The sequence below is a fragment of the Cebus imitator genome, unplaced genomic scaffold (assembly GCF_001604975.1).
Source record: "Cebus imitator isolate Cc_AM_T3 unplaced genomic scaffold, Cebus_imitator-1.0 Scaffold200, whole genome shotgun sequence".
NCBI lineage: Eukaryota > Metazoa > Chordata > Mammalia > Primates > Cebidae > Cebus > Cebus imitator.
Genome location: NW_016107515.1, coordinates 2,258,151 through 2,274,744, shown reverse-complemented (window position 1 = coordinate 2,274,744; position 16,594 = coordinate 2,258,151).

Genomic DNA, 16,594 nt, shown 5'->3' with positions numbered 1-16,594 from the left:
TTATTACTAATGATTAGAAGACTAAGTTTTCCTTCCAGTGTCCACTTTTTCTTTAGTTTTTAAAGAAAACTAATTTAATAGCGTACCTCTTCTAGTATCATATTTGAAGTCATCAAAGCTAGTTTTCAAATCTTCTACATCACTTCTAATTATTTACTCACAACTCCTCAGTGTAATTTGTGAGTTTCTTGGGCTGAGAATATGGGTCTAAAGGACTGATGGTATCAGTTATTCAACAGTATGGAATCTTACCATTCTTGATTTGGTTACGCCTTCCACATTCTAATTTCTACATGGATATTAGTAGCACTATTTGAAGTTAATGTGGAGGAAAATGAATTCAGTGAGTAGGATTCCTTCAGAATTTCTTGACAAGCTTTTAAAAAAAATCACATTTACAAAAACATAATTAACCATTACTCTGTTAATTTATCATATGGTAATACCTTCCTGTAATGGTCTGAATTCACATGCTTTGCAAAATGACCAATTTACCAACACAATTATGATTTTCCTGCATTCATATGAAAATGAAGTTTATACTTACTTTAACACACTGTTTTATATATGTGTGTATACATATATATATATACACACATGTATATGTATGTATACGCACACATACACACTTATCAGCAACAACAAGCCAAAATCCATTAAACTACTTTCAAGGCTGCACCTTACTTAAATCTGATTCAATGTTCTTGAGCTAAATAATACAAACCTAACATGGTTTAACAGTCCATTGGGTGTAATTTTCTTTGGGGTTTTGGCATATAATATGATGAATTGAATTTGAACTTTGGTCATGCTGGGGATATGGAAAGTCTGTGAGACCTTTTATAGACAAGACAGATATATTTATCATGAGTGATTTTAGCACAGTCTATTGTGAGCCTATTACATTTGTAATATACAGGGAAATTAAAGGGCTAGTCTTCCTGATTAATACGTGACATTAGCTGGAACGATAGAGCCGGTATCAGATTGCCCTTTTGTCAAAAATACGTAATTGATTTGTGGGCAATTCGGGATAAAAACAAAGAGATTTGATTCATTTAAGCCCAAGGAAAGCTACTATCATTCACAATCAAAACATACCACCAAAAGAGAAGGGGAAAAAACTATTTCCAAATATTGGGAGCTTTTACCACCAGCTAAAACAAAAATTTTGGTGGTTAGGAGAGCTAAGCTACCGTCTATTCTTTATGAGTTTCTGGATATAAAATGTACTCCCTAACGTTGACAAGCAACAATTTCACGCTAGTCCACTTTTTATGTCTTATCCCATTTATTTTTGATTTGATGTGGACAAGTTAATGTGTCCAAGGACCACATGCAGTAGTTTTGCCCTTGAAAGGGGGAATTCATGTGATTTCTGTTTTTTTACTGTGTGCCTTTGGCACTGACATTTCCGTTTTCTCAGGACAATAAGAAAAATTACTTTAATGTTAAATTGACTGAACATATTCTTAGATCCTGAGATTACTACTAATGAAAAAGATACTTAATATTCAGAAATATAAGCCATGGAATATAAAATTTATAAAATCTATCAACCTTTATAGAACCTCATCAGCCATGAAATAATTATATAGTCTTAGCATCAATTGCTATGTAGACTACAACAAATAAATAATTTTTAAAAAATGGGTAAGATAATTCACATAGCTAGATTAAAAATGTCTTGACTATTTTACCCTGGGTCATAACAAAGTCAATTTTCCAAGATGCTGTATCACTTAAGATAAAACTGAGCTATGTAACAATGACGTTACATTATTTTTAAGGAAGAAATTTTAGTGTATATAATAAAATATATGCATATTCATATACCTTTTTTTTTTTTTTGAGATGGAGTCTTGGTCTTCTTGCCCAGGCTGGAGTGCAGTGGCGAGATCTCGGCTCGCTGCAACCTCCACCTCCAGAGTTCAAGCGATTCTCCTCCCTCAGCCTCCCAAGTAGCTGGGAATACAGGCGTGAGCCACATTGTCTGGCTAATTTTTGTATTTTTAATAGAGACAGGTTTTCACCATGTTGGCCCAGCTGGTCTCAAACTCCTGACCTCAAATTGTCTACCCACCTAGGCCCCCTGAACTGCTGAGGTTACAGGCATGAGCCACCGTGCCCAGCCACATATGCATGCACTTTTAGTTTTATCTTCTAAATGGATAAAAGATATGCTCTGAGTCAACTGGTAGAAGTTTAGGATATTTGTATATAAATGTACTCCCTAACATTGACTATATATAGATATAAACTTTTTTTTTTTCGAGATGGAGTCTTACTGTGTCGCCCAGGAAGGGTGGAGTGCAATGATGCAGTCTCAACTCACTGCTGCCTCTGCCTCCCGGGCTCAAGCAATTCTCCTGTTTCAGCCTCCTGAGTAGCTGGGATGACAGGCTCGTGACACCACGCCCAGGTATTTTTTGTATTTTTAGTAGAGGTGGAGTTTCACTATGTTGGCCAGGCTGGTCTTGAACTCTTGATCTCAAATGATCCACCTGCCTTGGCCTCCCAAAGTGCTGGGATTACAGGTGTGAACCACAAAGCCCAGCCCATTTTTATATAAATTTTTAAAAGTAAAAATAACACAAATAGAATAAAGGCCCTGTTTTACATTTAGCTCCATTATCGAAATAAAATTATAAAACTAGCTGAAATACAGAGACCAAATGGTGTAATTGAAAAAATATTTACTTTGGCCAGCCATGGTGGCTCACGCCTGTAATCCCAGCACTTTGGGAGGCCGAGGCGGGTGGATCACGAGGTCAAGAAATCGAGACCATCCTGGCCAACATGGTGAAATCCGGTCTCTACTAAAAATACAAAAATTAGCCGGGTGTGGTGGCACGCGTCTGTGGTCCCAGCTACTCGGGAGGCTGAAGGAGGAGAATCGCTTGAACCCAGGAGGCGGAGGTTGGGGTGAGCCGAGATTGCACCACTGCACTCCAGCCTGGCGACACAGCAAAACTCCGTCTCAAAAAAAAAAAAATACTTTGTAGACAGACAAACATTGTTTAAATATGTTCTCTGCCACTTAAGGATACAACTGACCTGCTTCTTCGAAGTAATCTGTAAAACTGGAAAATACCTGTCTTGCCAGCTGGCCAAGTTAAATAAGAATTATATAAAGCTTGTTGCATAGGTATTTAACAAATTTTTTCTCTCTCTCATTTTCACTTTCTTACAGTGAAAATGAGATCTTCGAGTAATGGCTGTTTTTGTTCCATGTGTTGTAGTATCAAGAACATCTTTCGTATTTTTTGATACGGTCCTTTTTTGTTAACAGCTTTATTGAGACATAATTCACATGCCATACAATTCACCCATTTAAAGAGTATGATGCAATGACCCTAGTAGATTCACAGGCTTCTGCATACATCACCACAATCAATTTTAGGATATTTTTATTACCGCAAAGAAACCTCACTCCTATAAGCCCTCACTCTTCAGTCCTCTATCCTGCGGAGCCCTGCACTATCACTACCCTATTTTAGTCTCTAGAGGCTTCCTTTTATGGACATATAATATGTGGTCCTTTGTGACTCGCTTCTTATACTTAATACAAGGGTTCCAGATTCATCCACGTTGTAGCATGGGTCAGTCCTTCATTCCTTTTTATTGTTGAAGAATACTGCATTGCATGGACATATCACATTTTATTTACCCAACCAACAGTTGATGACATTGGGTTGTTTCCAGTCCTTGGCTACTAGGAATAATGCTGTTAGGAAAATTCATCGAGAAGTTTTTTGGTTCTTTTAGGTATATAGCTATGGGTAGAATTGCTGCCTCACATGATAACTCTATGTCACTTCTGGATTGGTTTCCTTCCATGATATTTACATTTCTACCAGCAATATATAAGGGTTTTGGTTTCTCCAGGTGCTCATCGCCTCTTGTTACCATCTGTATGTTTGACTGGAGCCCTGCTAGTGTGTGTGTGAAGGGCTGTCTCATTGTAATTTTGATTTACCTTTCCCAGATGGCTCACGAAGCTGAGCATCTGTTCATGTGCCTATTGACCTTTTGTATATTGTCTTTGGAGAAATGTCTATTCAGATAGCTTGTCAATTTTTCATTGGGTTATTTGTATTTTTATTGAATTATATTTATGTATTTTAGATACGCGTTCCTTAACAGATATATCATTTTTTTTCCACATCATTTTCCTACTTTTTCTTCTTCAACATCCCCCACCCAACTTAGCAAACACTCTTCACAGCTTCCATTTTCACCAGGTCTTTTGGAAATTTTGACAGAAGTTTTTCCCATTCTAAATAGCCCATATTTGACTGGCCACAGTGGCTCACTCCTGTAATCCCAGCACTTTGGGAGATCGAGGCAGGCAGATCACTTGAGGTCAGGAGTTCGAGGCCCGCCTGGCCAACATGCTGAAACCCTGTCTCTACTAAAAATACAAAATTTAGCCAGGAATGGTGGCCTATACCTGTGGTCCTAGCTAATCAGGTGGCTGAGGCAGGAGAATTTCTGGAACCCAGGACGTGGAGGTTGCAGTGAATTGAGATCACGCCACTGCACTCCAGCCTGAGCAACAGATACAGACTCTGTCTGGAAAAAAAAAAAAAATCCGTATTCAACTAAATGAGAGGGATCTCTGAATGGGTTTCTAAGCAAAGTTTTTTTGCTAGTGGATTCCCTTTATCATGCTGCATAAATACTATACAGATTTTTGTAGAAATTTTGACTAAAAGTCTACTGACTATGTGAGTACTGAAAAAAGATCCAATTATTTGTTCCAATTGCATTTATTTATTTTTATTTTTATTGAGATGACGTCTTACTTTGTTGCCCAAGCCGGAGTGCGGTGGCACAATCTTGGCTCACTACAGCCTCCACCTCCTAGGTTCAAGCGATTCTCCTGCCTCAGCATCCCGAGTAGCTGGGATTACAGGCACATTCCACCAGGCCTCGCTAATTTTTGTATTTTTAGTAGAGACAGGGTTTTACCATGTTGGCCATGCTGGTCTCGAACTCCTGACCTCAGGTGATCGGTCTGCCTCAGCCTCCCAGAGTGCTGGGATTACAGGTGTGAGCCACCACGCCCGGCCCCAATTGCATTTACATATGCACAAATTATTTCCAGAAATATTTCCTTAGACACTGGAGTCATTTAAAAAATTTTTCTTATTTTTAATTTTTGTGGGTACATAGTAGGTATATATATTTGTGGGGCATGTGAGATGTTTTAATATAGGCATGCAATGTGAAATAACCACATCATTGGGAATGCGGTATCCATCCCCTCAAGCATTTGTCCTTTGTGTTACAAATAATCCAATTTCACTCTTTTACTTATTTTAATATGTACACTTAAGTTATTGTTGACTATAATTACCCTGTTGTGCAATCAAATAGTACGTCTTATTCATTCTATCTAACTTTATATTTTTTTGTACTTATCAATCATCCCCACATCCCCCACTATCCCTCAACTTCCCTTCCCAGACTCGTAACCACCCTGTTACTTTCTGTGTTCATGAGTTCAATTGTTTTGATTTTTAGATCTCACAGATAAGTGAGAACATGTGATCTTTGTCTTTCTGTGCCTGGGTTATTTCACTTAACACAATGATCTCCAGTTCCATCCTTATTATTGGAAATGACACGGTTTTTTTGTTTTTGTTTTTTGTTTTTTTGACACGGAGTCTCACTATGTCACCAGGCTGGAGTGCAGTGGCGCAACCTCAGCTCACTGCAATCTCTGCCGCCTGGGTTCAAGAGATTCTCTTGCCTCAGCTTCCCAAGTAGCTGGGACTACAGGCGCCCAACACCACGCCCAGCTAATTTTTGTATTTTTAGTAGAGACAGGGTTTCACCATGTTGGCCAAGATGGTCTCGATCTCTTGACCTCGTGATCCGCCCACCTTAGCCTCCAAAAGTGTCAGCCTCCCAAAGTGCTGGGATTACAGGTGTGAGCCACCGTGCCTGGCCTTTTGTTTCTTTTTATGTCTGAATAGTACTCTGCTGTGTGTATGTCTCACATTTTCTTTATCCATTCATCTGTTGATGGACACTTAGGTTGCTTCCAAATCTTGGCTATTGTGAACAGCTCTGCAGTAAACATGGGAGTGCAGATATCTCTTAGATAAACCGATTTCCTTTCAATGGGGTATATACCCAGCAGTGGGATTGCTGGACCATATGCAAGCTCTATTTTAAATTTTTTGAGGAGCCTCCAAACTGTATGGGAGCCATTTTGGGCACAGATTTCTCACTTCTTTTGTAGCTACTGTTATTTCTTCGCCTCTTAAAAATACAGAGAGTTTCACTGGAAATAATGTCATTTTTGTTTGTGAAAATTCAGCCTACCCCATAAAACATCTGGAGTGGAAGACAAAGGCAGATAAAACATTTCTTCCCGAAGATGATACGTGCATTTCAATTCAGGTACATGAATCTTTTGCACAACACACAGAGCCGCTCAATATATTTGTTGATGACATTAATGAATTCTCTTTCCCAGATTGCATTTTACAATCCAAGTTTGAAACATTAAAATGTTTCCCTTGTAACCATATCAGGCAATATAATAATACCTTCCATATTCAAGGTAATAGAAGATATACAAAATCATTTTATATATATGATCTCATTAATAAGACCTAGGGGTCTGCAGGTGGTGACAGAAAGAAAGAAAGGAGGTCATAGCATGGTGTAGTGCAGTGTTTCTCAAAGGGAGGCTTAAAGACCACAAGTCGCAGCACCCTCTTGACACCCTGGTGAAAAGCTCAGCTGCAGGACACAAGTGCAGCTGGAAAAAGGATCTAGAAGGTGTGCCTCTTGAATCTGCATGTGAAAATAACTGTTCCAGATGACCTAATGCCACTCCAAAATTTGACAATCACTGATATAGTTAAACAAACAAACGGCGTAATATGCCTCAGAATGAAATGCACTATGAGCAAATTACTTCACCTCTTTGATCTGGTTTCCTCTCTTTCTCAGGTATATCTCAGGATTGTTTAAAAATGAATATTGACCGGTTGTGGTGACTTATACCTGTAATCCTGGCACTGTGGGAGGCCATGGTGGGTGGATCATTTGAGGCCAGGATTCCAACACCAGCCTGGCCAACATGACGAAACACCATCTCTACTAAAAAATACAAAAATTAACCAGATGTGGTGGCGCATGAAAATCGCTCAAACCCGGGAGGTGAAGGTTGCAGTGAGCTGAGATTGCACCACTGCACTCCAGCCTGGGTGACAGAGGAAGACTCTGTCTCCAAATTAAAAAAAACAGAAAAGAATATGAATCATTACTCAGTGCATTCCATTGCCAAGTGTAAACACTCAGTAAATGGTACTTACTATAATCAGTGTTTTTAACCATATCTCTGGGGCATTCTTCTTAGAATAATGGGTGGAGAGGACTCGAAAGTGGAGGAAACAGTGGAAGCAAAGCAGCAAGGACAGTCAGGTTACACAAGTCATCACCACAGCTGTGCAGTGTGCATGAGTGGCAGCGTTCACAGGTAAACCTGGAAAAGTAGGATTGAATTATATAAGAATATCCAATAGGGTATAGAGGTTGGATTTTTCTCAGTGAGCCATGAATCATAGAAAGACTATTTTTTATTATAAGAAGTTTCAAGCATCCTCAAAAGTAGAAGAACAGTATAATGAAGCCCTCTATACCCACCACCCAGATTCAATAATGATCAATGTTTCGCCACGTTTATTCATCCATCCTTTTTTGTTTTACTTTTTTCTTTGCCAAAATGCCAACCTCCAGCTTTCCTGTTACGTCACCCTGCATAGCTCAGTATGCTTCTACAGAATATATTGCACTTTCTTACATAAACAAAATGCCATAACATATCTAAAAAATTAGTGATATTTTCTTGGCATCATCTATCAGCCTGTCCATAATCACACCCCGATTTTCTTTGAAAAGTCTTTTTACAGTTGGTTTTCTGAATTACACTTCAAACAGTTCACACATCATAGTTGGTCACTAGGTTTCTTAAGTCTTTTTAATGTAGAAAAGTACTCTTCTTCATCCTTGTTTTTTATGTCATTGGCTTATGGCAGAAACCAGGTGCTTTGTTCATGCAGAATACTCCATACTCTGGATTTTGTCTGTGGTCTTCTTTAGGGGGAGCGTGATCATTTACCTGTTAGTAAAATTACCAGAATTACAATTTTGAAACAAATAAATATAGATTGTAAGGTAAGTCAAACAGTAATTATGTTAGTGCTATTAGAAACCAAGATTTTTAGCATCAAAGAAAAGAAATACAAATATAAGAGAAAGAAGATAAGTGAAAACTCTGTAACCTTAAATTTGAATAGAAAATATCAATATAAATCCAAGATATAATTTTATTTTTGAAACAAAACAAAACCATTTCCCAGCTCTGAGCAATGAAAAGGCCCAGAAGTTATAGCCAACCCTGCAGTCAAGAGCACCTACAGCACCCAGATTATGGTCTCTCAATTTAATTTTTCACTAACAGGAAAGGAGGGTCCTTAGAGAAATGGCTGATTCCAGGTCCGAGGCAGCAAATTCATAGGTTGAGTCTGAACATCTTGTCATACCAGAAAGTAAGGGCATTACCATTCCACTGGTATCTCCTCCACACGACACAGGAACCAACTTGATGGGACTCCCACTGGACAGAGAAACACAATGCAAACATCAGAAAACATAATGGCTAGCATAGATTGTAATACACCAAATAAGTTTAAAACTCAAGTATTTCTAAAAATACTAACACAGCGCTAGAGAAACATGTGAAATGATACCACAGGGATGCAATCAGCCAAATCCAAAAAGGATATTTGACAGGACAAATAAGTTGCTTTCTTCAATAAACTAATGGCAAGAAAATTATAAAAGCAGGAAGCAAACTAGTATAGATTAAAAGAAACCTGAAAATCATATCAGCCTGGTGTGTGGGGGGTCTTGCCTGTAATTCTAGTCCTTTGGGAGGCAATGAGGCAGGAGGATCATTTGAGCTCAGGTGTTCGAGACTAGCCTGGGCAACATGGTTAGACCTTGTCTCTGCAAAAACTACAAAAATTAGCTAGTGTGGTGGTACATGTCTGTAGTCTCAGCTATTTGGGAGGTTGAGGTGGGAGGATTGCTTAACCCCAGGAGGCAAAGATTGTAGAGAGTCATGACTGTGACGCTGCACTTCAGCCTTGGCGACAGAGCCAGACCCTGTCTCAAAATAGAAAAAAGAAAAAGAAAAGAAAATCACACCAACCAAATGCAATGTGTGGACCTTCTTTGGCTCTGGATGCAAACAAATTATATGTAAAGATATATGTAAACTAATTGAATCAATGTGGATACTGACTGGCCATAGGATGATTTTAAGGCACTGTTAAGAAAATTTTAAGGGCCATACAAGAATTGTGTTTACACTTAAAAAAAAAAAAAAGAATCCTTATCTCATAGAGACCCATCCTAAAGTATAATGCCTAGTAACTGCTTTACAATAGCTAGTAGGGGGTAGATCCTAAGGAGAGAATAAGAGATTAAAAAAAAAAAAAAGGCGGTCTATGTATATTGTGGGTGATGGTATGTGAGGGTTCATTTTGCTATTCTCTCTTCTTTTATATATGTTTAAAATGTCCATTGAAGGAAGTTATGCATAAATGAATAAGTAACTGATGAAGGAAAATTTTTCTAACAGATTAGAGGTGGACCTCTGAAATATGATCTGATGTGTTGACTGCAAATTTAAGGAATCAGGAAAACAGATGAATGTAATTGATGCTTGCCACACCAGAGATGAATATGATATAACCTATGCACACACAAGACAAAAAGTCACCGGTCCTGGTAAGCAGTTTTTTACTTCAAATTAAGGCAAAAACAGGAAAAATGGTGGAAAGATCATGATATACTTTTAAATGTAGCTTCCTCTACACAGCATGAGAAGGGATAATGAGAGATATTTAACCTTTAATTCAACACTAATTTTTAATAAATAAATACTCTAAACTTGTATCATGAATGTTTATTACTTTTGTCTTTTATATTAAATTTACATATTTCCATAGGTTATTGGGGAACAGGTGGTATTTGGTTACATGAGTAAGCTGTTTGGTGGTGATTTGTAAGGTTTTGGTGCACCCATCACCCAAGCAGTATACACTGCACCCAATTTGTGGTGTTTTAGCCCTCATTCCCTCCTCACCCTTTCCCTGTGAGTCCCCAAAGTCCAACGTGTCTTTCTTACGCCTTTGCATCCTCATTGCTTACCTCTCACATGTGAGTGAGAACATACAATATTTGGTTTTCCACTCCTGAGTTACTTTACTTAGAATAATAGTCTCCAGTCTCATCCAGGTCACTGTGAATGCCATTAATTCATTCAACCATCATTTGATCCAGCAATCCCACTACTGGGTATCTACCCAGAGGAAAAGAAGTCACTATGTGAAAAAGATATACATGCATATTTATAGCAGCACAATTTGCAATTCCAAAAACATAGAACCAACACAAATGCCCATCAATCAAGCAGTGGATAAAGAAACTGTGGCATATATGTACCATGGAATACTACTTTTGTCTTTTAAAAGTTAATGTTTCAAGAGCAAATGGCATCCACCTTTCAGTATGTTCTTTCTTTAACTTCCACTCTGCCTGTCTTTTGCACCTGATCCTTTCTTTCAGCTCCTTCAAAAGCCCCCTAGCTGTGGTACCTGCCTTCTGGGCCTTCTCCTTCACTTGGTCCTGAATATTATAACCACAGTCATCTTCTGATGTCATTTCCAACCTGTTTTTTCCCATTACCTGCAGAAGAACAGTCCAAAGACCCTGGGCTGGTTTTGATGTTCCTCCATTATTTTGCTCCAGCCAACCTCTTCAAGCTTCTATCAACTATTTACCTTCTCAAGTCCTCTCTGCAAACCATACTGATTTACCCCAGTCCTTTGCATGATGCAATCCATGTCATTTCCCTTCTTTAAGAATACTTCTGTGAAATATTTACATTAGCACGCATTCATGCTTCTATTCAGGAATACTAATACTCCTCCACATCTGTGACCTTTCAATCGGCCTGTGACTTACTTTGTGATGTCTTTTTTGTTATTATTTTCCTCATATCTGATGCAAAACCGCGGCTCTAACAGTTTATGCTTTGTTTCTTCATTGCACTGTAAGCCTCTTCAAAGCAAAGATGGTCTTAAACTTTGTGTTGCCCAAATATATAGTGGAATGACTTGCAGAGAATAGAGATGCAAATATTAGCTAATTGATATTGCCACTCTAATACAAGACTCAGTGGCAACTTAGAATTAACCAAGATAACTTGTGAAAATTTGAAATGGTCTTCATAGATTCTAGAACTAAAAAGGCAGAGTAAAACTTGGCTACTTAATAACACAAATTTCTTTGCTCTTAGGTTCTTTGTATATTAAATAAAGGTAAACAATGTGATTTGTCTGGGGAATATTGAACTCAAATGCTTTGAGACACACAGTAATAATATAAAGTAATCAAAGCATGGCATGGTCCTAGTTTAATTTGGGGTCTTGATAAATACCAGTTATATTTATATATATAATATATATTATATAATATGAATTATATATATTATATATATAAATAATATATATTATACATATTACATAATATATAATATATATTATAATATATTATATATATTATTATATATAATATATATTATAATATATTATAATATGTATATTACATATATTATATATAAATATATAATATATAATATATATTTATACATATATTTATATATATTATATATAAATATATAAATAAATATATATTATATATAAATATATAAATAATATATATTTATATATATAAATATATAAATAATATATATTTATATATATAAATATGGTATTTATCAAGTCCTCAAATTAAACTAGATTATATACCAGTTATATATATTTATAAGGTTGTGTGTACTGGGGGAGGAAAGTCCAAACAGAAGTGCCTTAGTCTGCTTGGGCTGCCATAAAGAAATATCACAGACTGCATGGCTTAAACCACAGAAATTTATTTTCTCACAGTTCTGGATGTTGGAATGTTCAAGATCACGGTCCAGCAGTGTTTGATTTGTTTGATTTCTGGTGAGGGTGCTCTTCCTGGCTTGGAGATGGCTACCGTCTCACTGTGTCCTCACATGGTGGGAAGAGAGAGCTCTACTATCTCTTCCTCATTTTATAAGGACACGAGCTGTACTGGGGTAGGACCCACTTTATTTAACCCTTATCACCTCCTCACAAGTCCTATCTCCAGACACAGCAACTTGAGGGTTAAGGCTTCAACATATGTATTTTAGAGGAATACACACGTTCAATCCACAGCAAAAGGTAAGGAAATAGTGGGGTAGCACTATTTCATAACTGTTGGCCTGAGAGTAAACCTCTAAGTGCAGCACATTATGAAGTACATTGTATCTTTCACTTATGTCGCCTCTATTCTATTGGATGTATAGGCTGTTCATTCATATCAAATTCCTGCATGGAACTGAGTCACAAAGAATAATAAAGATTACGAAGACTACATTGACCAAGCTGGGTGCAGTCGCTCACGCCCGTAATTCCAGCTCTTTGGGAGACGGAGGTCAGGAGTTAAAGCCCAGCTTGGCCAACATGGTAAAACCCCATCTTTACTAAAAATACAAAAAATTAGCTGACCATGGTGGTGGGTGCCTGTAATCCCAGCTACTCAGGAGGCTGAGGCAGGAGAATTGCTCAAACCCAGGAGGCAGAGGTTGCAGTGATCTGAGATTGTGCCACTACATTCCAGCCTGGGCAGCAGAGTGAGACTCCATCTCAAAAAGCAAAAAAAAAGGGAAAAAAAGTTTCAAGACTATATTGAAGAGGAAGAGTATGAACCTCTTGACTATAAGAAACAAATTTATATGACTATAGAAATTTCACATAAAATGTTATGTATATTTGCTTATATACTTATGATAGTATTTTAGAAAGTCAAAGTTTCCTATCAAAACGTTAAGTATAATTATTCTTTCCAGAAAAAATAGGATCTAGTTTTTTAAAAGTATTCACCCAATGTAAGAGCCTGTCTTACTCACATGATGACCAAATATCATTTTAGTTGACAAGAATAATTCAGTGATACTGTAAGTACTTTTCTGTGCTAAACTTTCTGACAACTATTATGGAAGAACTAAAACAGGCTGAATGCATGATTCATGCACTGAAGATTAACATTTTAAATGAGCTTAATCCTCTATTTCACAAATAGCTTAACACAGCAATCTTTAAATACTCTAAGAATCAATAAAATCATTTGCAATTGGATATTTGTAAAATGTTGCCCACAGACCACCCTCAGCAAATGATCAGAAGAAGATTATCCAGTTTGTGAAATGACTAAGGTTACTTCATCTATAGTCAACATGGCAGCAGAGACAGATATAAAATGGCATAAGTCATCGAGTTTTTAAACATTGTCCAAATTATGTGTGGGGAGGGGTGTGAATCAGCAGAAATGCTAGGATAGCTCATTTAAGATATGCCTTTGCCTGGCCCATTTTCAAAATTCTGGTATCTCCTTTGTAAAACAGTCAATATCAGATTGTTTGCAGGTGAGATAGTCCAAGAGGTCCTGCACAGGAAACGTCCAGTGCTAGGCAAATGCAAAATGGCCAACGCTGGGTCCTTGCTCAAAGTGTCAGGCCAATGGTAGCCCCTTGGTGAAGTGCCTCTGCTTTAGCCTACATTCAAATGATCTGGTTTCAAATGGGGACTTTGAAAATACCATACATTCTTTCCCAGTCTCAAATATGCTGGTTGCGGTAAGCCATCCAGAAATAAAAAACACTGTCCAGATGGATTCTAGCATCACTTCGTCAGTGAATTCCTCCAGAGTAGGCTTCAATATTACTATACAGAGTGGCCAGTTATAGATCAGTCCACAGAGTGGTTCCGTCGCTTTTATCATGACATGAATTCCCTTCTTAGTCATGTGACCAATGGGTTAACCAGCCATGGTCTCCTTTAACGCTCTAAAATTTGGTTATATTAATACATCCATATTTGCACAGAATTTCCTGGCCCCCTGAGGCCAATATTTTGACTTCTCAGTTAACCACTTAGTGGGACCCTATTAGTTAATTAATGGTAAATATTACTGACGTGTGCCTAGAGTATATCTTCATTTTTTTCTATATAAAACAGCAACCAAGTATATTCCTAATGATGCAGACATGATGGGCACCACTTTTGTTCTCCTAGGTAAAGACAGTCTCTCAGAGGTTATATATTTTTTCCAAATGAATTCTGCCATAACAAGGAACCAATCCCAGGGACCTTGGCATGTTTTCACAGATTATTGTCTATGTGTGGCAACTACTTAAGTGATGCCATTTCAAGGATAATAAAAATTCCCACTGACTGATCTTCTTCAAATCTAAGGCACATATCAATTATAGTAAGCCTAATTATTTTATATACCATGAAGAACGAAAAACTCTGACACTTGAGCTATATAAACATAGCATGGAATTCTTCCTAAGTACTTATTGAAAGGTATCTTTTAGACTTAATTAGACCTGGATTTTCCCGTTATACATTTTGTTTGTTTGTTTGTTTTGAGACGAAGTCTCACTGTGCCTCTGACTGGAATGCAGTGGTGCCGTCCTGGCTCACTGCAATCTCTGCCTCCAGGTTCAAGTGATTCTCCTGTCTCAGCCTCCCGAGTAGCTGGTATTGCAGGCGCCACTACCACACCTGGCTCATTTTTGTATTTTCAGTAGAGACAGGGTTTCACCTTCTTGGTCTGACTGGTCTTAAACCTCTGACCTCAGGCGATCCACCCGCTTCTGTCTCCCAATGTGCTGGGATTACAGGAGTGAGCCACAGCGCCTGGCCACCTTCATTCATTCTTATAGGTACATAACAAAATAACAGAAGTGAAATTAACTGATTAAGATATCCCTAAAACTTCTTTGCACATAGAATTCGATTCTTCCAAGTCACTTCAACTCAGAATTGTTAGTGTCCATCTGTTTTCCATTAGTAATGTCCTCTTAAAACATAGCATGTTTTGAAAAGGCTCCACCACAGCCACTGACTCTCATTCTGCAAGTTCTTAGGGGGGCGCTTTCTTGATCTTACCAGAAGAGGCCAAAAAAAAGGTTTCTATGACCAATATGAATGTTCTGTCCTTAAATAAACCTAAAAGAGTTTGTTGACTGAAACACAGAAGGGTTGTAGTTTTCCAGCCAGGTTGCCAGTACTTATATCCAACTTTGCAAACATGTAGACAGTGACTAGTACTTCTGGCCTCTCTCTGACTGTTCACAACTGTAAAAGGCCTTCCATTGTAAGGTACATCCTGACCTCAGAAATCAGAAAATGTGAAAAATGATGCTGTGCTTCTGGAATCAATAAGGTATGACATTAACTACTGTATGCTGGACACTTTCAACTTTCACATAGTATCGGATGTTTAAAACAAGCTTGCAGTGTGCTTGGCATTACATTCCTAAGGATCCCAGAGATTAAGTAATTTTTCCTTGGCTTAGGTAGGATGAAGAGGATTCAGAATCCACGTCCAGCTGAGAAAGTAAAATTCCTTATAAAACATTCTAAGAGGGTCCCCATTAGACCAAATAGTGACAGTTTCATAAATTCCTATTATGGATGATAAATCCTTTCATTCCACCAAAGCAAAGATTTACTACCACTTTGGGTAACCTATTAATACCTTGGTGTGATATTAGGTAAATATGTGTTTGAAGAAGTATTTAATTATTAAACCTACTTTTAAGTTGGATGATGATAATATCCAGTCTTCTAGAACAATCTAGTTTCTGTCTATTGTCCTGGTGTATTTCTTGTGGTTTAGAATTATCTTTTTGGAAACAATCACAAACTTATACAAACTTACACAAAAGTTCTAATCACACTGGAAAGTAATTTGCCAATCTGATGACCATAATTTCCAAAAACATCAGTGTGTATTTCCTACAAACACAGGAATTCTCTTGCATAACTACAATATGACCATGAAATTAGGAAATTAATATTGATACATTACTGCTTTCTAATCCTCAGATCTCATTCAGGTTTTCCCAAGTGTCCCCAAAACATCCTTTATTGAAAACAATTCAGTTCAGAACTGTGCCCTGCATCATCATGTCTCTTTAGTTTCGTTATTCTGGGATAGTTCCTTAGTCTTTCCTTTTGTCACCTTGACATTTGTGAGCAGTGTAGGCCAGCTATTTTGTAGAATGTCTCTCAATTTTAGTTTGATGTTTCCTCAAGATTAGATTCAGGATGTGCATCTTTTGATGAACTATCAACAAGGTGGTGTTGTGTTCTTACTGCATCCTATCAGATGGTACATGATGTGGACTTGTCCCATTACTAATGGTATCCACATTAATCACTCAGCTATGGCTATATATGCCAGACTTTTGTATTGAAAAGTTACTTTATTTTGTTTTATAATGAATAAGTATTTTGTGAGGAGTTATTGTGAGGCTGTAAATATTCCATTCTTAGCCAAACTTTTAATTATTTTTCACCACTACAAAAGCATTCCTTTCACATAAATCCCAGTTGTTTTTTTTTTTTTTTTTTTTTTTTTT